Here is a 23763-nt window from a genome sequence, read left to right as displayed (position 1 = left end):
TGACAGAACTGCTCTCCACTGGGTAGTGGTTTGTGCTCGATGGATTACAAATTCTTCTTCCCTGGAGGATAAAGAATCTGTCACAGTATGTGATACTTCTTTCCTTGTAGGAACAAACCAGATATCTCTCTTCATACCTCAATCATGTCTTATAAAAAGAAATGTTTCTCTTTTACTAGGAGTATTTTTCTCAAAACAATTTTGTCCTAATTCATAGGATGATTCCATAGAATGCTTAGGGTTGAAATGAAACTTAAAAAACATCTAGTTCCAGCACCCTGGCCCTGGACAGAAGCACCTTTCACCAGACCAGGTTGACAAAACTCCATCCAACCTGACCTTGAATACTTTCAGGGATGGGGCAACCTCAGCTTCTCTGGGCAACCTGTTCCAGTGCCTCTACCCCCTCACAGTAAAGAATTTCTTCCTAAGATCTAAGCTAAACCTGCCCTGTTTCAGTGTGAAACCATTACCCCTTGTGCTGACACTGTCTGCTCATACAAAATGTCCCTCTGCCTCATTTTTATAAGTCACCTTCTAGTACTGGAAGGCCATAGTGAAGTTTGTCTGATCTTCCTTTATAAGTCCCCTTAAAGTACTGAAAGGCGGCAAGAAGGACTCCTCGAACCCTTCTCTTCTCCAGGCTGAACAACCCCAGCTCTCTCAGCCTCTCTTTGTAGGAGAGGTGCTCCAGCCCTCTGATCAGCTTCGTGGCCTCCTCCACATCTGCTCTAAGGGGTCAACATCCTCCTCGTGCTGAGCTGGATGAAGCACTCTGGGTGGGGTTACCAAAGCAGAGCAGAGAGGGAGAATCACCTCCCTCAGCCTGCTGGTCAGTCCACTTGATGCAGGGCAGGATGCCGTTGGCCATCTGGGCTGTGAGCACACACTGATGGGTCATAGCCACCTTTCATCCACGAGAACCCCCAAGGCCTTCTCTGCAGGGATGCTCTCAATGGTGTCTCATTCTCATCTGGGCTCATGTCTGGGACTGCCCCAACCCAGGAGCAGGACGTTTCACTTGTACTTGTTAAACTTTGCAAGGTTCTTGTCAGCCTCTTCACAAGGTTGTCCAAGTCCCTCTGAAGAACACCCTATCTTCCTGTTGTGTCACCTGCACTGCTCAGCTTTGTGTCATCTGCAAACTCGCTGAGAGTGCACTGATCTCACTGTCTCTGTCATCGATGAAGACATTGAAGAGCACCAACCCCAAGACAGAGCTCATAATTCTGAACAACAGAAAGTGACATCTAATTTTACATATGCTGTATTTTAAATGAGATTTTTTTTTCTGGTACATTGTAGGATTCATGCATACCTTTGGTACTAATGTAGGGGTTTGTTTGGTCTTCTTTGTTGTAAAATCTGAATATATACCTTTGTAAATACTTTCTTCAATCTATGTCTTTCTAAAATAAAATCTGCTTTATTGGGGGGGGGAAGCAACTCAATGATGCGTTCAAGTGCAAAATATCCACAAGGAATCATTTATTGATAACTACTATACGTGACAGAAATATTTAAATTATGTGCAATTTTCAAGATACTTCACTTAGATTATATTTTAAATTTTAAAATAGAAACCTTGATGGATCAAAATATTACATATCTGAAGGGCAGTTCAAAGTCCCATGTGCAAAAGAATTGTTCATTGTGTTAGCATACAGGTCATGTTTAAAGCCAGAAAATTGTTTATGTTTCACAGAAACTGGGTATTTTGTGGAGTAAACCTGTCCTTTCCTGAGGGTCTTGTCATAGGCTTGTTGGAACTAAACTTAAAAAGAACACTTAGGTTTTGGGGTTTTTTTTAAGAGTAAGCTAAGCAGACAATGTACATTAATAATAGCTTAAGCATGTTGACACATGTAAGCACATCAAACATGACAAAAGTTTACTTTTTTGAGATTAACAATACTTGTCTGTTAAATGTTCTTCTTACTTTCTTATGAAAAACGCGTGTGGTGTATTTGTTGTATGTGTATATCTGTGTATGTATAGCTTATGTAGCTATACTTTTCCATTTAATAAAATGTTAGATCTTCAGACATTGAGATTTAATTGAATATGTAACCACTTGCATCTCAGCAGGAATCAGAAAAAAAGACAGAGAATTAACATTGAAGTCAAGGAGATATTGAGCACTTGAGAGTATCAAAAAAATCAGTCAAGTAGGAAATCCAGATTGTGAATTGGGACATTTCTGTGATCAGAAAGAAATATCACTGTTAAAGAGGCATCAGATGATTCTTTAAACTTTGCTTTTGATGGCTTTCTAAAGCACTGTTTTGTAATAGGGTTAGCTTGAAATGTCTTTTTGAGGAAAAAAAAAAGATAATTAACATAGATAAAGGCTTAGAGAGGCTTATGCTGCAACTGTTGAAACTGAGGAAACAAATATTTAGTCATTCTCTAAGCTGGCCCACAGAACAGGAAGTATTATATGGAAAATTCAGTTGGTCTGGAAGATAATTATTTTTTTTTTAGTTTTAATTACTCAGCAGTGTTCCTTAAGAAATAATGGCAATACAATAAAAAAATTGCATGCGTTAATTCCTTTGAATTTGTATGTGTTAATTCCTTTTTCTGTTTTCTACTCCTCACTTTCTTTTCATAGTTGTGATATATTATGTCCACAGTTATTTTTAGTATTCCCAAAGCATTTTCTACTTAGTGCCTTGGCAAAACATCATGGTTCTGACCAGTTTGGCTGTTTTCTGAAATCTCAGCTCATACCAGATGGTGAGCCTCAACTGCTGTGTGAAACAGGTAAAAAACCTCCAAACTTAAAACCTATGACCCTTTAAAATATTGTTGGCAGTTTATCAAAGATGCTTTTCAGACAACAGGTGTTCTTATATATTTTTTAAAATGTATGTATTTTATATATATATATATATATATATATATAATTTAGAGCTAATGGAAGTCAACTGCTGATGACCAGCATTGTTATCCTTTTGATCTTTATGGATTTTAATTCTTATTCCAACTATTATAGCCTCTGCAGCATATTGTACAACACCTTCTTTCTTGTAACTTCAGGGTTGCAAGAGAGGTTGCGGGGATAACTGGGGTTTTATTTTCTAAATAAATTAACAGATTAAATTCACATGTTTTATAGTACTTATTTACTATATGGTGCATGCAGGTCTGGGACCAATGCAAGCACAAGTACGTTGGAGTGAGTAGCAGATGTAGGTTCAAGAGGTTTGTAAGTGGGGTGGGGGTTTTGGGTGAGTGGTACGTTTACCCTTGGTGGAACAGCAGTTCTTGGACATGTTGTTTGAAGGCAATCAGCTTAATTTTTTTTTTTCCCCTCAGCATTAATGAGATTAAGTTGCTATATATTTTGTTCCTTGGTGATGCAGAAAAGAAATTCAAACCTTGATTGCTCTGATAGTGGTTGGATGTCTGAGGGAATGGGATATGTGCTGCAATAGAGAGCTGCTGTTTGATGTTTTCTCCCATCCTAGGATTACACCATGGGCTCTGCCTCTGGACCTTCTGTTTTTCTCTCTTTACTGCATGTTCTTGCTTTTGCTACTCATGCTCTTTAGCCTGGTCCTTTCATGAGTAAAACTCACCAAATGGACTGACTGACCATCACAGATAACTTTTTTTTTTTTTTAAATATTTTTAAGGTAGCATTAAGACTTTGAATCCTGTTACTTTAAAAAATGTAGAGCTGGAAAATCTGACTGTAAGCAGCCAACTAGGATGTATTTCATCTGCTTTTTTTTTTAATGTCAGAAAGGAATGTTATGTCTAATTACACCTTCAAGTATGAAAGCATTTAGCTAGTTTATTTAATGAAAGCCCTGTATGAAATTTTGCATCATGTTTGGCAAGACTGAATGAGAAAATTGTCAATATGTATTGACATTTCCAAAGCAGAAATTTTGTTCAGAAACTAGACAATCAGTTACCTGTTTCAGTTTACAGACACTTTAAAAGAGGGAGTGAAATCTCCTTAGCAAAACAATGTTACAAAATAAATCACTGAAATTTGAAAATAGTATAAATCTAGTTTTCTGTCTGCACTCTTTGCAAGGTTCTTTTCTGAAAAAAGTACCTGAAGGGCTGAGAATTATACTAATTAAACCAAATTGTTACTAAAATTTGTGATTTTAATAAAGTTCTTTCTGGCCAGAAGTGACACTATACAGTCTGAAAGCAAATAATGCTGACTTAGTTTTAAAACCACACAAAAAACCCGAATAACAGCAAAACCCCCAAAATATCTTGGTTCACTTTCATGAAAACACTTTTAACTGATAACAGTAGGATCAATCATTCCTTTGTAGCTCTGGATAAATGAGTGAGTTGTGTTATATTTCTTGCTGAATGCAAAATCTAAATACTACTATGTTCCTTAGAGGCACACCAAACCATTCTTGTTAAAACCATGGAATGCCAAGCAGTGGATATTTGGATAGGTCCTTCATTAGCTTCCTAATGGTTTTCATTTCAATAACTGTAATCATAATTTAGTCAAATGATACTTAAATCAACCTGAGTAGCAAAGCACCATACCAGATAAAATCACCATTTGGTGGCAGGCTATGTGACTCAGGAATGCTGAGCTCTGAAGACAGTGTCAGGCTGGGTAAAGCTCATCAAGTTCATTCTGCTGTGGCCAATGTGTGCATGCACAAGCCATGGCATATCCATCTAGCTGGGGATCTCTGTCACAGGAAGCTTTATGCACTGAAATCCCTACACAAAACCACCTGCTGTTTGCATGGCTGTACTTTATTCAGCAACATAACATGACATAACAAACACAACATAATTTAACAAAGCAACCTAGCCTTGAACAAACACTCCAGCTGTCACTGAGAACAGTCTTTGCTGCTGTTTGTGAGTGTGATGACATCATCTTGCTCTGCTATAATCATGACTGCAGTTGTTGTGTAGGGTTTTTTGTAACAGCACTATGGGGAAGAAAAAGATCAGCTACTGCCATTTTGTGTGACTATAATGAAACAAAGTGAACAGACCAAGTCTCGAATGAACTAACGTGCTCCCAGTGAATCTACTTCTGATGCAGAAGGATCTGAAAGTGAATGTAGCCTTTAGGAACTCCATAAAATATTTATAGCATCTTGTTCTTTATTTATCAGTGCCACCAGCAACAAAACACTGCTTCATTTTACAGAAGCTGCATTTATATAGCACTGCATAAGAGAAATAAATGAACACAGAAATAACCCTGACTTAAAAGGGGATTTGAAGTATAAAGTGGACAAATGCAGCTCTGAAAAAACAATTCTAACCTTTGAGCTGAATCTGTACATTATGTATGTATAAGTATGCATATATCACTTATATCATGCTCTTGTACCCATTAGATACAAATCTGGGTATGGTATTATTGGTTTGATTCTTCTCACTGCTTGTGTCAAATAAGTGACTTCTATTTAGATAAATTGTTTCACTATAAACGCTTTATCCAGAAAAAAAAGAATATTTAGAATTTTTGTCAGATCATAGTGGCCATATGCATTTGCACATATCCAATCCCAATGGCTGGCAATAAAGAGCTCATTTAAAAGCATGAGGAGAAGGAAAAATGCTTATTTGGAAAATACTCAGTGTTGGGAAGCTTGTGAATGCTAGCAATTTCATACATAACATTTGCATTTCGGTTTATTCATTTAACCAAAGAGCACACAAAATTAAGGAAAATGGGAAGAATTTTTACATGTTGCTTTAATATTTAACTATTTAAAAAGAAAAATAAAAATACAGCTAAAATTAACTTCCAACCACAGAATAACTGTTGTGGATGGCCTTTCATGTTCTTGCTCCGCAGAGAAAGGATTCACTTTTGACTCCTTTGTACCTTTGCAGTACTGACCACATCAGTCACAGGCAGGCCAAGAACACATCATCATCTATCATGCATAATTTATAAGATGGAGCACTGAGAAGAAATAATATTGTGAATAGCCCTAAGCCTAACCCTGACATTAATTCTTATGTCTGTAGATTATTCTTTCTAGGTAGATATGAGCTAATATTTTATATCAAACTGGATACTGTCAGATCATACAGGAATGCAACACTCCTATGCTATTTGTTTTGCTTCAGAAGGACTGACTTCCAAAAGAAAAGAAGAGAATAATATCATTTTATTGTCATTTATGAATGTTTTGAAATGCCTACCGTTATTTTAGGTTTTTGTATATGTCCGTTTTTATCTGGCTAAACAGCATTCATTTTCTCTTTTGGTGGGAAGTTTTGATCAGTTAGAGGGAAAAGTACATGAATGGTTAGGAAAAGTTTCTAGGAACTCCTCCTATGATGAAGAATTGGAGAATTATGCTGCTGATTATTTATGCTGTGTTTTGTAGAATAGCGTATTTTAAATAGAGCAAAAATCCTGACATAGTTAAAACTTTACACAGTTCCCTGAGCTGCTTTTATGCAGTCAGTGTCTTTTAAATACTGTTATATAAGATAGCTCTCATCCTATTTTAATAGTTAAGATTTTGAAACAAGCTCTTTTGACAGTGCAAGATATATTTTAAAAAATCAGGTCTTAGGAGAAAGTTTCTGCTATGTATGTTCAGGATATGTTAATTCAGTGGTCTTTTTTTCCTGTAAGACCCACTACCTTTTATCAATGTTAGTCCTAGAGAGGACTAACTAATGAATAACTAACTAATCTTAGTTATTCATATTCTGGAGCAAATAACAGTGATTTTGTTCTTTTGCATCTTGCATTTATCTGGCCTTTTCTAAGGTAGGAAAACAGAGCTTCAGAACAGAAATGAAAGCATCTTTTGCTCCAGTTGTGAAGGAGAAAAAAAAAATCTCAAGAGGGCAAGGCAAGGGCTTACATTATGCTGACTTTTTTTTTTTTTAATGTGTGTGCCTGGAAATAGCTTGTGTTCTTCCCCTGCTACCATCATAAGGAGAGATGAGAAGAAGAGGTCCCTCATCTCTTTTGAAAACAGTAGTGATGCAGTTTAAACTTAGCAGCTCTCTAGGTAACACTGTCAATTCTGCTTTGACAATTAGTAATGAAGGAAAGTGTCCTGAAGCAAGGGATGTGAATATTTCAGTAGGTGGCATTGTCTCTGCTAAGTCAGTCTTGCTAGAGGGCATTTTCATGATGGTGTTTCAAAATATAAAGCTGACATCCTGGGCTCTTGTAGCTGTTGAGATAAAAGCCAGTGATGTTTTTAAAAAGATGAACAATAACAGGGAAATCTACTTGTGATTTTCTTCATCTTCAGTTAATGTAAAATGAGGTGAACACATGCTCCTAAATACCTTTACTATTCACTCTTTTCAGTGATCTATGCACTGGTAGTGCAGGAGCTGCACTTAATAAACATTATATCCTTAGGCTAATGAAGAACAATTCATATGAATCAGGAATTTTATCAGGATTGAAATAAACAAAGGTCTAGACTGCAAAGAAAGGACTTTGGGAAGAGAAACAGTCTGCACATATGGCTGTTATTAGGCCCTTATGAGGTTTCATTCTCAAAACCTTTAAGCTGGTCTCTCCTACCGTAACTCTTGCCCTCTGAACTTTTTTATCTGAGCAGTTTGTCAGTCTGTGTTGGAATAATGGGCATTTCCTTTACATTTACCCTCTCTTATGAAAATTGGTTTATATGTTCTAATTGGTTTATATGTTCTCAGTGTATTGGGGTGGAAAGTCACAACTTAGATTGTCATTCTGCAAAAGCAACCTGAGTTTTTAAAAATCCCATCTATTCCTGTGTACAAAGCAGCAACTGACTGTAGTGTAACCATGGAGACCTGCAGCAGAATCAGCAGTTGATTTTAAGTCTCGTGTTTCAGACCAGAAGTGTTAGATACTCTGCTTCACAGAGGTGACAAATTCAGCCCCAAGGGAGGGCTGCTGGATGTGCAACATGCTGGAGGCCCTCTGGAATTGCTGGATCCAGGTCTGTTCTGAGAAAGACTTTCACTGTGTCAACATCCATACATTCCAGGCAAAATCTGGGACCAACCATAGATTTGAAGACTGGAAAATCTCTTATGCTATTATTTAATTTTCAAAACTACCTAGAACCCTGGCTGTGACCTGGGAATCCATATTTTATCTTCCCTTGAAAGAGATCTACCCCCTACCAGTCTTTCTAGTGAATAGAAGTAAAATGTATGAAGACTATAGAATTATGTCTTGTAGTTACATGGCCATGAAATTTTCCTTCTTAACGGAGTATGTCAGGACTGAACTCATCATGTGGTGTAGACTACTGATTTCAGTGTAGTTGCATTACAGGTACATTTGATTTTATATAAATATTTTTGTACACTATGGGTCTATATATTTCCCATGTTCTTCCATAATATTCTTGTATCTTAGCAATTTTCGTTAGAGAAACTTTGCTTAGATCAGGTCACAAATGGATAGCTGTTTTAAGTAATATCTCCAATATGATCTCTGTGTTGTATTGTGGAAGAAACAGCTTCTAGATGTTCCTTGTGGGGGATATGATCAGAGTTAGGGATCAAACAGTTTCAAACAGTGATTTGCCATGAGAAGCTATGCAAAACCAAGGTTGTTTAAACAGCCTAAAACCAAAGAAACAAGTCAGGAATTGAATATAGAGTAATGTATAGCTGATGAGAATAAAATAAAAGTATTTTGATAAGGGAAATAGAGGGCATGGATCTTTTCTTTGCCAAAACAGACCATCAGTATGTATTTCTCTATTCAAACAGCAGAGCTTTCAGCATTTGGCTTGTCTTATCAGGGTCTTAGCTATGTAGCCACATTTGAGGTTTCAAACCCTGAACTTTAGGAAGACTACTCAGAGGATGTAAAATATCTTTTTTTGCCCCTTCCTCTATAATGTTTAGATCATTCTTAAACAGTGTCCAATCAAATATTTCCTTTCTCTCCACTACTTTCTATGAACAGGAAATTCTATATTTTGTTTTATGTGGGTAGAAAAAAAGCATCTGCACCCACTATTCTTCTCTGATTCTGCTCAATGTAATACATTATACGTGGAGGGAAGGGAGTGTTACTCTTTTTGGTTTAACAGTGGGAGTGATTTAGAGCATTAAATTCTTTCTTTAGTAATAGGCTGTGAACATTTGTGAATGCAACTAATAAGTCAGAATCTGAACTGAATCTGTCATGGCCTTTACTGAAATAACAGCTCTTCCCTGCTCATTGCCAGCCCACCTCCTTACGTGCACATCCAGAATGTTGATGTAAGCTGTTCACTCTGAGGTGAGGATGAGGTGCTCTCAGACATTGTTCCTGCCTTGGAATACATAAGGGCTAGGGATTTTGGCCTGGCCATGGATCCTGCACACATGGAATTCTTTTCTGAAAGGCTGCTTTCTCTCTGCCATAGATTGCTGCACAGGGTTATTAAATCTCACATATGTATTTTTCCTTGTTGAACTGCAGCAAATGTGTCAAAGAACGGGAGGAGATGCCTTGGAAGATGGGAAAAAAATTGCAAAAATTGGAGCTGAGGAATGAAAAAAAAGAGAAGAGATTAAAAAATGTTTTGAAAGGCAAAAGTCATGGAATACAATAAAAAAAAAGGATAAAAAGGAAATGAAGAAAACAAACATGCACTTTTATGGCTGTTGCACTTGTATATTGAATTTTTATTCCAGAAACTATCAGATCTAGGCAACAAGGGTAGAAAGCAGTTTCCATGTTATATATCTAATCTCACACTTTTCCTTGCAACAGTGGGATTAAACAATGCCAAAATGTTTTCATGGTGCCATGGGATTCTGCAGTTACTGCAAGTTCTCTGATGGAATCTGTCAAATGTAAAAGCATATTCATTAAGGTCGTGCACTTTTCTGCTTCCAGCTCTGTGCAGCTGTGGCATTTTTCCATCTGTGTTTCTTGTTAAAGATCTGAATGACTCATCCTTGAATTTGCCTTTGAGGTAGACAGTTTTCCTATGGCAATGAAATCCAGCTGGTACACAAAAAAATTGTGTGTCGGTGTCAAAGAAGGATCATTCTTCAAAAAGTTCAGCTCAGCCTAAAAGCTGGGATTTTAACATTCATTTTTCAGTCTTATTTTAATATTTTGCAGGTTTTTCTGTATAATAACATTCTAAAGGAGCAGACCAAATATTAAGCCCCCTATATATTACTAGTTAAGTACTTCCCAGGGATTTTCAAATAGCATTAGGAAGAAGAATCTAAATCTTGCTGAACCTCAATGTTTTTCTCTGAAAATACTGGTATTTTCTACAGTTTAGTTGACTATTTGTACTTCAAAAACTGCAATATGCTCTGTGCTATTAGGAAACATTACTATTTTAGCTGTTTTTTAAAGTTTAGTGTTTATGTAAGCCTTCCAAAAGTCTGTGGGTTATTAAAACTCTCTTACTTGCAGGTTTTTTTAGGCTCCCCAATTAACCAATTCCTTTGCAAAGGCATTAATTGAATTGATCCACTGTGGACCCAAGAGAATATACAATGTGATTCTGACTATTATGTGAATTCTGGAAGACTTAATCAAAATGAGGACTATAATGTATGTTACACTACATTTAAACAGTTTGAGAAATTCGTTGTACTCCCAGTAGGAAAATCAAGTGTCTATATTAGAATACAGAGCATGCAGCCAATCATATTGACACAAGAATAGCAACATGAAACTGGAGAAGCCTTGGTCTCATCACTGATATTTTACAATTAAAACAATACTTTCCCTCTGTATTCTGCACTGCTGAGGCTGCATCTCTTGTCCTGCCTTCAGTTTTGGGCTTCTCCTTACAAGAACATTGAGGTGCTGGAGTCAGTCCAGAGAAGAGCAATGGAGCTGGTGAAGGGTCTGCAGCACAAAGCTTTAGAGGATCAGCTAAGAGAGATGGGGATGTTTGGCCTAGAAGAAAGGAGGCTCAGGGGAGACCTTATCACTCTCTACAACTGCCTGAAAGGAGGCAGGAGCAAGATGGGTGCCAGTCTCTCCTGCTAAGTAATGAGCTACAGGACAAGAGGAAATGGTCCCAAGGAGTACCAAGGGAGGTTTAGATTTGATATTACATAAAAGTCCTTTAGTGAAGGAGTGGTCAGACATTGGAACAGGCTGCCCAGAAAATGAGAGTCACCATCCCTGGAAGGGTTCAAAAATGTGTAGTTGTGGCACTTGGGTGCTAGTTTAGTGGTTCAGTACTGAACATAGTGCTCCTTTAGCAGTTGGACTCGATGATCTTAGAGGTCTTTTGCAACTCTAACAATTCTATGCAAACAAAAAGCTAGTACAGAAATTTTTTGCATCTCTCCTAATAAAAAATTGCAAGACTGTGAGCACCACACTTCTGCTCTCAGTATAGCTGTTTATCCAAATATGTCATGGAGGTGTTCAGACAAAATGAAAGCAAAATCACTGCTCAGAAAAGGTAAAGGTAAAACACCTTTACACAAAACAAGATAACATCTATCACAAATAGAGTAAAAAATTTTTCCCTCCAACAGCAACTATAGTAGTTACAAATATGCAGAAGAAATCAATTACAGGATGATTGACATGAAAGCATGGGACAGCACACAGACCCATGTGAAACACAGACCAAAAATGCCATCAGAATACACAGATGTATTTGGATATTGAGAGGAAACTCTCAGATCAATATCTTGCGTTTTAGCATAACAGAAAAATCAATGCTTCAGGAAACAAACTCACTATCAACTTTAATTTCTAGGATGTTTCTTCCAGTTAGTAAAAAAGTCATGCATATGTATTCGAAGTAGATTTAACAAAAGAAAAAGCCCAAACACTTGAAAAAGGGAACATAATACTTAAAACACCTCTGAGTATTTCTAATAATAAATTTTGTAGCATTAGCCACATGGCTGTCCTGGCCCTGAAGGGAGTTCCTATAATCTTTGATATGAAGTTTTGCAGGTGCTGTCACCTGCCAGTCAGCCCTAATACCTCTGAACTGTAACAATTTCTAAGGAAATGCTGAAGACAATGCAACAAACAATAATTACACATGTAAGACTGAATCTATACTGTAATCACCTGTTCAGTGATCTCATCCAGTGCACTTAGATCATACAATCATAAAAAGGTTTGGGTTGGAAGAGGCCTAAAGATACTCTAATTCCAAGACCTCAGCCATGGGTAGAGATGTCATTCACTAGATTGCTCAGAGACCCATGCAAACTGGACTTCAATATTTCCAGGGATGTGGCATCCACAGCTTCTCTGGGAGAATGGCAATGGTGGAACTCACTGAGTCACCAGAACAACGTAGGTCAATTTGCATGCTCTTTCTACAGAAAAACCGGAATTTCACTCTGTTAACTAACAGAGTTAGTTAACAGAGTGAAGCCTTGTGTTGAGTCTTTCAAAACGGCTAACCTGAGTGAAAAATATAGTTTGATATGCAAAGTAGAAATTAAAACAGGACTCATCTTGCAACATGAATATTTACAAAATGTATGTGTACTAGAACAATATTTTGAAGCGTACCCCTGCAGCAGATGGTATATGCTGTTATTTTGTTACAAGTGTGTTAAGTCCCAAATGTCTGACTGTGAGCATTGACCGTGAATGTTAGAACACATGTGTACCACTGCCAATAGCATAGACGTAGACAAGCTTCCCGTGGTATTGTGTTATGGCAAGAAGGATGACTGACCTTAACCCTTAGCCCTCATTCATTTAAAAATATCCTTGCTAGTCAGAAAACCTAAAATACTTTCCAGAACACCTGTTATTAAAAGAGTCACTGGTGTACCTGGAACTTTTCATAGATTTGGCAGATTTTATAAAAATAACAAGCAGGGGCAATGCAAACCAACACATTTTTAATTCAAATTTAATTTTGCTTTTGATGTTGGTTTGTCTTTAATATTGGCTTGCAATGTACATTTATGGTACAAACGACGAGTTAGAATGCACATTGCACACTCAGTAAGCCATAAAACTGTCCTTGTACCCAGGCAAAGGGAATCTGGTGTATACTGCAACTGTCTTGCAGGATACTTTCTTGCTTGCTTCTCAACAGCTTTCACAAAAATCTGCAGTGGGATAAATGCATGTCTTTTGATTAATCAAGGCAAGTTTCTACTGAATGCAGAAGTATCCTCAAGACAGCACCTGCTATGAGCCTGTTTTCTAGTTAGCTCCTGATGATGTGGCCCACACGTGGTTTTGTTGATGAGACGAGGGCAACAGGATATCTTACCACCTTCTCTCTAAATCTGTGGGGTTTTCAGCAATACAAAAATATAGCAATTTTTTTAAAAAAATTTAATGGTTGGGGGTTTTTGTTTGTTTTTTTGCTTCCCAGGTACACTTTGAATGCATGAGGGCAGTGAGTCAGCTAAAGAAGTCAAGACTTTGTCCTGCGGGATGAAACAAAGCTGCTACATCTCAGGAGGATATGCAGAAAAAGCAGTTTTCTTACACTTTGAGGCACAGATATTACTGGCAGTTATAGGACAAAAGCAACCCAGAAAACTGGAGTAAGGGTACTTTATGAAATGGTAATGCAAGCATCCTGCTCAAAGATGATGCAAATAGCATAATTTTACTCAGCTCAAGATGTCATTTACATCAATTTTGGTTTTTGACAAGTAACCTATGTTTGAAAGCATTTTAATATAATGAGTCTAAAATATTCTTAGTATCACTCAATAGTAGTGAATAATAGTAGTAATAAACATAACTCAGGATTTATTTGATGGTGCTTTATTGCTGGAGGATCGTAGTTCAGTGTATATTTACAGCAATGGATAACGTTTATGCCTTCAAAGAAAATGGATTTGAATTGTTCACATTGATCATTATTAAAACCAGAATGTGGTAAACCTTTTAAACAACCACCAAGTTCCTGCTGCCTTTATGAATTGGTGGCCGAAAGGAACTAGGAAAATATTATACAAGTATATATATATGCAAAATTCTGTGAGCTGTAATAATAATGTGTACATAATAACTACATTATGTAATAATAATGTAATAATGAGCTAGATAATATATCACTGCACAAAACATTGCATACATATAGAAATTATTTAGCTTATTCTTACAACAGTAGTACAATAAAGCATTATTACTCTCCTTATTGTAAACTAATAGCTACAAAAGGCAGTGTAACAAATTTTGATAGATAATAGTTCCCGTTAAATGAAAATATTAATTAGACCTGATCTTTTCTCACATTTTACCAAGACTATGTATCTTATACTTTAAAATCATCAGAGAATATTTAGAGAACATGAGATTTAAAATGAGATTGAATTTTAATTTATATGTAACCAAGGTTAACCTTTATCCTAGTAAACCCTAGGTTCTGAAATTGTTCCTAAATGGAATTGGCGAGACTCATCAAACTTTTAAATTTATAATGTAATCTAATATATTTTAAAATGTGTTAAAACCTTAGACAGTTTCGTGTTCTGTGAATTTCGGTGGGAGGGAAATGAAAAGCCTGTTTCTGTAATGTTTCTATTAGAAGATCTGTGTAAAAACTTGTAGGAAAATTTGTTTCCCAGAACATATATTATTTTGATACATTAAAATACTTGTTTCACTCTGATGACCATTTTGATACCTTAATGCATTTTTTCTTTGCATGTGTTTTGGAAAGAAAAGAACTGAGAAGGAGAGGGAGAGAGAGAGAGAGAGGGAGAGAGAGAGAGAATATATTATTAATCTGCCATAGTACTGCGGAAAGAAACATTGTAGCCAGCTCAGGAAAATCTCACTTTTCTGAATTTTTTCAGATGTGAAGTTGATGAAGTTAATTTCTTTAACAGTTATAAAAGGATACCAGCCCAGGGGCTTTCCTTCCTTGTTTTTGTATTACAGTATGAGGAATATTTATTTGTCAATTCACATGGATAATAATGATCACCTTGATCCAAGAGATAATCATTGGAACCAAATCACATGGAACTAAGCCCAGGTTTTTCCAAAGAAGAAATATTTTGAAACAGGAAGGACATACAGATTAAAAAGTGTGAGGTCTGTATGTCAGCAGTATGCCAAGCAGATTAGGATCATTTAGTAGCTTCTACTCAGGTGATAAGTACCTAAAATCCTTCCCCAATGTAAATCTCATTTATTTAAATGAGTATTGCAATCTTCCTCTGTGTTTCTGTCTTGCAGACACTGAAGCTTGTACATGCCATGCAGTATTGCAAATAATATTTAATTTTTAAATTAATTGTATCTAACTTTCCTCTTTAGCAGCAAAGAATTGCTAGATCAGTCTAAATCCTACTTACTTGAAACTTTTTATCTTAGAAGACTTCCGCTTTTGAAATAAATTCTGCTAAGTACATGTCAGTGAATGCATCCTCATGGAGTCTGCATATCTCTTAAACATTTGCCCAAACAGAATTGGGCAATACAGAAATGTATTTTGACAACATGGTAAAACAAATGGTAGTGCTTGTTCCTTCACTAAATGGAAGAAAAAAAAGTGGAATTTTTCAGCACTGGAGTCAGGGGTGCCTGAATCACCACCTGAACAAGTTTTTCTCTCTGTGCCTTTATTTAACTGTTGGATATAAATTTTCAACACAAATATTTTAAAAGAGGTTAAAAAGTTAATATTTCTTTGCTTCTTTTTATATGAGGAAATAGTATAATAAATTGCAAGAAATAATTTGGCATACAACAGTCATCAAATATTTAATGGTATCCTGGTTCTTCAGAACCTTGTCCTGGGCCTTCTCCATCATGATACACTGAAAAAGAAAATGAAGAAATACGTATATTGCTATTGTCTTTTTGTACATGATCCTGCACTCAAGTAATAAATGTAATTATATAACTATAAAATATCAAAGCAGAAGTACTCAAACTCCCTTAAGAGATGGTGTAGTGAATGTACACAGGACTTGCACCATGAGTAACTAGCACCTCTGATAAAGCTGTTGTCTAAGATGGTTTTTCTGATCCATGTAAAAAGAAGAGGGCTTTTTTTTCCTGAATCTAGCGAATATAAAGTATTAATTTCAATTGGGGGAAGGGGAGAGAATGCTTTAATTAATGACTTTTAAAGTCCATTTATTAAGTATTAGCAATTATTTTAAAAATGCACAAAGCCAGCCATACTAGTTTTAATTTCTTGACATTTTCCTGACATGATTGACATTTCTTCTGAGATGTTCATCTAGTTGTCTAAATACTTGTCAAAACATATTGGTGTCATGGATGTTGTTTTCCTTTTCACAAATTCATATCTAGCTAGCTAGATTTAGTTTTCCGTGACAGAAATTTTTACATGTTGATGCTGGCATTGCCAACTGTGACTTCAAGAACAAATATGGCATTCACTAATTTTTTTTCTGAATTCTAAAATTACACTCTACAGACATATTGTATAAATCTAGAAATCTCTAAATAATACTCATTAAAATAATCTGATCATTCATTTAGGATATAACTATTATGAAGCTAAAATAACATCTGTTATCAAAGAAATGCTATTTGCAGGCAGAGGACTCAAGGTACTCGGTGTTTCTTCAAAGTTTGGCTATGACATTAGCTGGGATAAGAAACGTTCTGAAATTCACTGGACTCTGTTATATGTTCCTGCATGTATATGAGACCCTCAAAAATAATGGAAACCTTGTCTAAAAATCAGTGTCCCAGCTATTTGAAAAGGAGTAAAGCAAGATCATCCCCATGGAATTGTGCAAATACTCCAGTGGAGGCCAGAACCTGTCTTCTTTATCATACTATTAAATTGAGAGACTTTGGGGGCCACCTTGGTCTGAACATAATTACTGATTTCTCCATGGGTTACAGTGAGACAACATGTGGGAACAGTTGAAAGCTGCACCAGGGCAGGTTTAGATAGAGATAAAAAGAATGACCCAGTGAAAATGACCTGGATGTGCTGTTTGGGAGTTAGCTGAACATGACCCAGTGTGTGCCCAGGTGGCCAAGAAGGCCAATGGCATCCTGGGATATATCAAAAATTATGTGGCCAGCAGGACCAGGGAAGAGATTGTTCCCTTGTACTCAGCACTGGTGAGGCTACATCCTAAGTCCTGTGTTCAATTTTATTCTTTTCAGTCCAAGAAAGACATTGAGGTACTAGATTTTGTTCAGAGAAGGCAGCAAAGCTGAAGAATCTAGAAAGTAAATTATATGAGGAGGGGCTGAAAGAGCTGGTGTTGTTTAACCTGAAGGACACTCAAGTGAGACATTACTACTCTCTACAATTGCCTGAAAGGAGCTTGTAACCAGGTGGGGATTGGCCTCTTCTCCCAGGCAACCAGTGACAGGACATGAGGATATGACCTCAAGTTGCATCTGGGGCGGGTTTGGGTTGGACAGTAGGAAGAATTTCTTCCTGGAGGGAGTGGTTGAGCATTGGAATGGGCTGCCCAGGTGATGGAGTCACTATCCCTAGAGGAGTTCAAGAAATGATCAGGTGTAGCATTTAGTGCTGTGGTCTAGTTGAGAAAGGGGTGTTCAGTTGAAGGTTGGACTCAATGATTCTGGAGGTTTTTCCAACCTAAATGGTTCTAGGATTGTATAAGGATCTTTCTTATCTTGTGGTCCCATGAAAACAAACTTCTCACACAATTATATGTTTAATTTCTGTATGTGACATAAAATTTCAAAACCTCCCAAAACTTCACTTATGCTAGAAATGCATTATCTTAGCAATTATAACATTGGCCGGAAATCAAATTTCTGTTCTGCTGAATTCAATTCACAAATGGCAATCTATATCCTCTAGGAATGCCCATCATTAAACAACTGAGTGTTCTAGTTTGAGTACCTTTTCCTCTCTTGTTGGAACTCTTCCACTATATATAAATAATTAACCAGTCATTGAAAGAGTGATGTGAACTGGCAACTCTTATATCCTGGTTGGACCTCTAATTGCTGGCCTGGCTGCAGCCAACTCATGCCTATTTGCATTAGGTATTCTCTATTTGGAGAAAAATGTGCTTACAAAACATTTTTAACCTGAAACAGGGCAGTGAAGAAGAGGTCTACATTAAGAATCAAATCACCTGGGGTATCTAGAGCTTCCTACAGGATCAAAACCCTTTGCAAGATGCATGACAGCCCAAGGCCTTCCTAGTAGGTAAGCAGTTGAATCTGAGGTGATTGAGGAGTTATAACACCACCAGAACAGTAACAAAGCAGTGTTGGCTGAGGACGGTAGTGCCAGGTAATGTTAAGGATCTAATTTGGATGATTTTATAAAAGGAGTATCTTCACTGATATTAGGCAGATATTTTTGGCAAGGGAAGCTTCTGGGTATAAGACAGATTAATATTCCAAATTCAATTTATATAATTTACTGATTAAAAAGGAACCTTGGAAATTAAAATAGGATTAAGAACCTTGAATTCCTGTATCATTAACTAGATTCACTACAGCAAATGAGTACATTCAAGATTCTAGAATTGGTTCAAAGTAGTAGTGTATATGCCCAGACTGTAAAATCAAACTTTCAAGGGTTTTTTTCCTCATTTGTTTCAAACACCCAGAGAAGCTTTTCTCTCTGCCTTTCCTCCTTCACTGTTACACATCTGGCAGCATTGTCAGATATCAGACTGAAAACCATTGAGTAAATGGAAATACAAAGATTTTATTTGCTCGATTTAGCTGTCATTGATTTGTTGGTACTGTCTTCAACATACAGGTTTTAGAAATGTCTTATTTCCCTCTTACTTTTGTGACATTTCCAAGGTAATTTGAGATTCATGTTTGGCACCCTTTTTCATAGTCAACAGAAGTAAGTCAAATTATTTTGAAGGCCTACATTTTAAAGAAATGCTGGTAAAGAAAGAAACCAATATAATTTTTTTAAACTTGTCAGTCACCTAAAAAGAAATGCTGCAGAAATGAATAAATGGTACAGAAAATTTCATGTTACTGTTGTATGGTTATCCCCATCAAAGTATTTGTAGTAAAGTAGTTTGAATTTTGCATTTTCTGGTGATGCTTCATAGATCCATTAACCTCAGAGTGACTCTACTCTGAGAGGAGTAGAGGAAGAGACAAAGCACTTGAGACACTGAAAGTCCCTCAAATTCATCCTTTTTCATTTGTCTGGTTTAGCTTGTATCTGCCTTCTCTTCACTCTTCTATTTAGTTTAATCTGCTTTGTGTATGTGATGGAAGTCTGTCAAAACAGGATTTTAACAACCAAGAACACCAAAATATCTTCCTTTTATACAGCTAGATCTTGAAATATCATTACAGAAATATTTGAGAAATCTAGTGTCCTTAAAATCTGAAATATATAGAGCATGAGGAGGCCAGAAAAGAAGATATCTTCAGTAGAAAGAAGTAGCAAGCATTAAAGAGAAAATAAAAGCTACAACTTACAGGGGAAAATTGTTAAAAATGTAAGAGCAGCTTTTAACAGAAGTCATATAGCTATCAACATTACTATGTCAAGAAATACCTAGCATACAAAAACCTCTTCTACCTCTTTATGCTACCATTTTTAAAGGGCATCAGCTGAGAAAAACTGTCACAGGACCTGAGGTTCAATAGAGAATTTCACTTAGCATTACTCCTCAGTGCCGTTCCTGAGCAGCTGTCTAGGAAGCACCAGAATCCATATTTCAAATTGTTTTTATATAACAAAGAAGATTGCATTACCTCCTGCAAAGGTCATCTGGGGCTTATTCTTGTCTGAGACCAGTGGAAGTATCTGGAATTTATGGCCACACTGCTGTGAGGCGAAATCATACCTCTTGTTTACATAATGAATTAGAATAGTGTGTTGTTGGTTTGTTGGTTTTTTTTTTTTCATTTATGCCTAAATATGATAGCTTTTCTTTATTTGCATTAGCTATGGTGAAGTATATTCAAGTTGAAGTATGTGGGCCTCTTGTACAAGTCAGCATGTACTCATTATTTTGAATATCTCACCAAGCATGTAATGTGTGTTTACTTAAGTGCACAGTGATTTTTCCACTGCTCTGTTTTGTTAGAATATCATCAAGTTATTTTAATTTTTTTTTGGTGTGAATTCCTAGCTCTATGTCAGGCCAATATTGAACTGTTATCTTTTCCCAAAAGTTTTATAGAAAAAGAAATTTTAAATATCTGTACTATAGAACTTAAAACTGTTAAACAAATAACATGAATTTACTAGTGATGCATATTTGCTGTCATTGGGGATCTTTATTTTTTAATGGTTTAATCCTTCAGTAATTAAAACATTAACTATTTTCCCAATAGCCATTATAAGAACTGCTTTTGCTAAATAAATTTGTTGTGGTTCAGCCTGAAAGACAGCTTGGTACTGAAACTCTGTTCTATCCCCCTTGAATGCCCCTTTTCTATTTCAGTTTATGCCATTGCTACTGCTTCTTGATCTTATTCTTCTTTCGTCTACCACATCTCAAAAACAGCCCACAAAAATGATGGGAGGTGAGAGCTGGCAGACACCTCGAGAGGCCTCTTATGTATTTGCCTTTTTCTCTTCACATCGTGTGGACTCTACAGAAAGGACACAGATATGGAGAACTTAAATAAATGCTTATTTGACTTGGATACTGAGTAATTAAGGTCTTCTTCCTTGGATATTGAGTAATGAAGGCGTTCTTCCTTTTTGCTCTGTGAATTTCACTGTGAATACATGCTGAAAGAGAAAACCACTTTTTCTTACAAGGAAGAAAAACACAGCCAAATAAAGCCAACTGTGCAGTGTTCATCCTGAGGCAGATAAAAAAATATGTCAGGCTGAACAAATTTCTAATAATCAATTAACACTTGTTAAGAAATATTATGTACTCCAAGATGGATTTACAAAGTGGTTTTCATTATTTATCAATTATCTGTAGACATGAAAATTCCCTCTGGAATCTACTAGTACCTGATTTCAAGCCCATCCAGACCTTATTCTCATCCATTGCTCATCACTCATTCTTCCTTATGGAGGCTTATGCCATTTTCTGAAATTTATTTTTTTTTAAGTGCAAAGGAGAATGGTTCCTTTAAAAGCATCAAATGAGGTATTTCAAAATATGATAACCTATAATTTTATAATGAAATATTGAGATACAATAATACATTCACACAAAAGGTCTGGTGATGCTGATAGACTGTGAATGCACACAGGAGTATTTGGGTCTCTCTTCCTTTCCATCCTCCTCATCCATCTACACTCATATCTCCCAGATATCTGATCTGATATCTAGGGTCAGGACTAAACTCCTGGATAAGGAGACATGAGGCAAGACAAGGAGACTAGGACTGAAAATCCTTATTCCTCATAACCTGAAGGAGAGGGAGTGGAGAGAAGTGTAAAAAAAGTCTAGGGGGACACAAAATAAGCATTAATACCATGATACAGATGCAGTCATCAGTATCAATAATTTTGGTAGCAGCTGACATTAGTTGTATTATAGTCATTTACTGAAAAGTGGGGTGCTATTTTGGCATGGATATATTATGCCTCACTATTTCAAATCAATATGCAGTCAGCAAGTAAAGTAGAAAATCTGTTTAAAAGTTCACATGCCCTGGATTCTAAGATTAAAATTCAGGTTTGACAACAATGCAACGGATATGAGAAAAGCTTTGTACTTTGGGAGTCCTGTAGACCTGGTATATTGTAAAGTCTAAATACTACCCTATCTCTATGAATGGGGCTATGATTTACAAAATAGTTTATTCTTTGATGGATTCTTGGTAAACATTTAATTTACTAAAATGTTTCATAATAACCATAGTCTAAAGAATTTTTTTCTGTGGACTAAGCTCTGAAATTGTTTCCTTTTGGGTAGTATTCCCACTATTTTCATTGGAACTACTCATCAAATTATGATGCATCTGGTGCAAATGTGAAAGAACAGAACTATATGAATGCCAAGGAAAAAAAAAATCTGCATGGTTTGCGCAAAAGAGTGGAAAATTATATCAGACTTTTAATGAGCCTTGACCTAACCAGAAGATAATCAAGTACTGGAGGTGGTCATGACATCCATCAGTTATGGTTCTCTTGTTATGAAGGAATATTTTCAAATCAGTCAAATACAATTATGTTTTATGGGTATGTAAGTGCAGTAAAATGTCAGTCAAAGCTTGTATCTTTCTCATTAACACTGTTTTTCTGACTAATATCAGATGTGACTGCTGTTATTTGACTATTTCTGGTCAATAACTTAAAAAACATTTGAAATTCTTATCTGAGTGTAACCACTGTATTTCCTCATCTTTTATACTTTTGCTGTGATTAATTTGCCAAGGCTTTTCAAATATGAAGTAACCTTCATTTGCTAGAGGAGGTTTGCATTTTTTTAATTTCTTTGATGATTTAAATATACTAGTATGTGTTTAAATAAAATATTAGTGTGTTAATTTATACTTGAGGAAGCCTGCATTTGTGTTCACTGGACACTAATGTAATAAGCACTGAGCTAAGCCTGAAAAATGTTTCCTTTTTGGATATTTACTGTAGGCTTTTTTCTGTTAAAGAACCATTACTGAGTGTAATCACTTAAAAAACCAAGGTACTAAAGTCTGCTAAAAAGCTGTAAGAGTAACACCTGTGTTGTTTGCAATGTGATCAGAAACTCTTGAGGATCAATAGCCCTAAAAGAAAGGTGTTTGACTTGGAAATGGCCACTGACGGGCTGCAGGTGCTGAAGAGCACTATGTGAGATATAGGCTAGAGAAGCAAAGTCTGCTGGCTAGGTCAGAAGGAAGGCTGCAGAAAGATTATGACTGCAGGCCAGGAGACATAGGACCAAACGATACAGCAGGCCTAAGGTGAACACTTGTCTGGAGAGAAAGCCATCAACAAAAGCAAGGTATTTAAGGAAAATTTAGGGGTGGGGTTCTAGTGAGCATAGCCAGACTGTTCCTAAGAGGTGCTGGCTCTCACAACACTTGGTGCCTCCACTTGCCGGAGCTTTTATAGAGACAAGATGTGCTTACAATGCATTTTAGATACTCATGTGGAATTTCTCTAAGCATTCTCTGCCACAGTAACTTCACATAGTTACCTAATGCCTCTCAACCTGCAGTGACATATGCTACTGAATAATAGATATGTTTTATTGTAAGTTTTTATCTCAGGGCGATATAGCATAAACCATTATATTATTGCATAATTGTGATACATCTCAAATAGAAAGAAAACTGTTTTGTACAGGTATTAATAGTGGTGAGAAGATTCTTTCAAGATCTCTATGGGAAAGATTTAGCAACATCTTAATAAAGGAGATAAAAAGAGGAATACTGATAGAGAGTAAGTCTTCTATCCTTTCAGATGCTAGGAACCTTGTTTTCATGCAGCACCAAACAGGTTCTGGATAGAGTTTCCCATGGTGTCCTGCACAGCTGCTAGCTATAGAGGGGTTGCTCCCACCTCCTATACTGTGGTGCCTTTTATCCTGCGTGAAAATCCAACCCATGTGTTGTCTCCTGATAGACTGGATGCACTCTCTGAGAGAATACCATGAGACATGCCAGCAGGTTCCCTTACAGTGCCTGTTTATGTTAATGTATGGACTCCTTACACCCTCAGTACAAGGGTGGCTTGCCCAAGATTACTAACTCTTCAAACACAGCGCCTTCCACAGATTTCCCAGTGGATTAATCAGTTGCACAAGGCTAAGCACCAGGAGATCAATCCTTTGCAACTGATTTTTTTATGTATTCAAGCATTTTAATTATTTTCTGTGATATTGATTTCTGCAAAACTCAGCAAACAAGTTATCCCAAATAACAGAATTATAGATCGTATATATTGTATGGGTTTGTTTGTATTGAACTGGCTTTTACTTTTTAGTGTAATGCAAGAAGCTTCACTAAAATTTGCTGTGAAA

General features: G+C 36.5%; 1 long non-coding RNA gene across 2 annotated transcripts in view; it reads left to right on the top strand.

Annotated features, from left to right (window-relative positions):
- Positions 1 to 22563: 22563 nt before the first annotated feature.
- Positions 22564 to 23763, top strand: part of LOC135300030 (uncharacterized) — a 39254-nt gene continuing 38054 nt past the window's right edge. For both annotated transcript variants that reach the window (XR_010361899.1, XR_010361898.1), the window contains exon 1: positions 22564 to 22743. This is a non-coding gene — a long non-coding RNA (uncharacterized LOC135300030). The remainder of the gene's footprint in view (positions 22744 to 23763) is intronic.

This window comes from Passer domesticus, chromosome 4 (genome assembly GCF_036417665.1).
Source record: "Passer domesticus isolate bPasDom1 chromosome 4, bPasDom1.hap1, whole genome shotgun sequence".
Taxonomy (NCBI): domain Eukaryota; kingdom Metazoa; phylum Chordata; class Aves; order Passeriformes; family Passeridae; genus Passer; species Passer domesticus.
This window is presented reverse-complemented; position numbering and strand designations above follow the sequence as displayed.